We start from the raw sequence: 2,014 nt of genomic DNA on the forward strand, positions 1-2,014 counted from the left end.
TGTGTGTGTGTGTGTGTGTGTGTGTGTGTGTGTGTGTGTACGTATATGTCGAACTACGAAACTGAGTGCGCAACACTGGATTGGTGGATAAAATTTCTTTATTTGTGAATTAAGGCTACCATTGGTTTCATGTAAAGAAAAATAGGAAAATATCCTAGTGTCTTAATAATTTTCAAGCCTATCACATCGAGAAAGGTCATTCGCCTCCATTTTGGAAAACACAGCCTCGTTCTGTTCGCAGAGATTCTCGTGAAATCACGTGAATATATACATATACATAATATTCTATCCTCTAAAATATATTAAAAATATATAAATTATGTGCATTTTCCGTCAAGAGAAAAGGGGACAATGATGGTCCTTTGGAGAGTATACGTCCTCAGCCACTTGAACCACTGCTCCCAACTATGGTCACCACACAATATAAAATTAACGGCGGAGCTCGAAGCAATCCAACGAAGCGACACAAAGAAAATTGTCCCAATGCAATGTATCAGCTATCAAACTGTCATATTCACCAAATGTCACATATCAGAGGAGGTTTCAAATAATGGTGTAGCAAGCCAACGGTGGTGCTCCAGCGTGACCGTAGCTTTAACGCTGAAACAGTTTAAAGATTTAAAGATTTAAAAGCTTCTCCGAAATGCTTACCTTGCTTTTCAGATCCTTGTTCTTTATGTTAACCAACGTTTGTAGAATGTCGTACAAATTTGTCATATAGCAACGTAAAGATGCAATTTTATGTTCTCTTATTTTACTACAAATAATAAACAATATGGATGTGAATCGATAATTAAACACAGTGCATTATGTTTGTATTGACAGAAATACTTGTTACCCCTGCATCACTAAGTTTGGCTTTCTTCTAGATGCAGGTTTGAGCTTGTCTAATTAGATATTATTACTATTACGTCAACTAGGAACTGTTCGCTTCTTGTATGTTCCACGAAAGATCAGCTTTCAGTGTTACATTTCCTGCGGCTGAAGACGCAACAGAAGCTGAAATTCATCGCAGGACTATAATAACTAAAGTAAGTTTCACGGGGGTAAAATCGTCAGTGGTAATAAAAATGGCTATACCAATTCAAAATGGAGTGTTGAAGGCAAACATTGGAATGGAAACATCCAAAATCACCCATGAAGAAAAAATTCAAATCAGAAAGCACACAGTACGGAAAGGGACACTGACAGGCTTTGGGACACTTAAAGATTAATCTTGGTCAGTTATCTGTTGAGGATCGCAACAGTGATCAGTGCTCAGTATAGCGTAATACCGTTTGAAAAGTTATGGTTGCAAAGAAAGCAAATACTGAGGGATCGAAAGGTGATTTATTGATGCATTACAAAACCCGTCTTCATACTGCTGCCACGATACCCCAAAACATTCAACATATTGAAACATCTTCCATGTAATCCTGATCTTGCTCTCCTTTCAACTGTCGTCTGCTTCTTCTACTCAAAGATCTTAAGAGATCGCCGATTTACCCCGATCCAGAAGGCAATGGAAGTAGTGCACGCATGGCTGATCTCTCAGTTGGAAAGATCTTTCCGAGAGCATAAAGATGCACAAAGATAGACCAAGGTGGATTAAGACGGATTGACTGTGGTGAAGATTAAAGGAGAACAAGTTGAAGAATGATGTAGTATTTTTTAAAAAACTAATAATTGATAAAAATGAGATCCCTCAATGCTGTTGTTTGAAACAGAGATAAATGCAGTCGTTTACAGTAATAAGAAGGACAACTTAATGTAGCAAGATCAAATCTGAACCGTGTTGAGTCAAGAAACACCACCCCCGCAACTCTTGTGCCACTACTTTCATAAACAACAGGAAAAATATTATAAATGCGTCACTGGTACGAACGCACGCGTGCACACACACACACACAGAGGAGGAGGAGAGAAGGGAGGAGGAGAGAGAGGGAGGAGAGAGAGGGAGGAGAGAGAGAGAGGGAGAAGCGAGAGGGAGAAGAGAGAGGGAGAAGAGAGAGGGAGAAGAGAGAGGGAGAAGAGA

At 39.4% G+C, this 2,014-nt stretch overlaps 1 long non-coding RNA gene across 1 annotated transcript in view; it reads right to left on the reverse strand.

The window, feature by feature from the left end:
* LOC106870010 (uncharacterized) overlaps nucleotides 1–775 on the reverse strand; it is an 8,312-nt gene extending 7,537 nt beyond the window's left edge. Inside the window, exon 1 of the long non-coding RNA XR_001409480.2 lies at nucleotides 652–775. This is a non-coding gene — a long non-coding RNA (uncharacterized LOC106870010). The remainder of the gene's footprint in view (nucleotides 1–651) is intronic.
* Between the last annotated feature and the right edge of the window lie 1,239 nt (nucleotides 776–2,014).

This window comes from Octopus bimaculoides, chromosome 4, assembly GCF_001194135.2.
Source record: "Octopus bimaculoides isolate UCB-OBI-ISO-001 chromosome 4, ASM119413v2, whole genome shotgun sequence".
In the NCBI taxonomy this organism is placed as follows: Eukaryota; Metazoa; Mollusca; class Cephalopoda; order Octopoda; family Octopodidae; genus Octopus; species Octopus bimaculoides.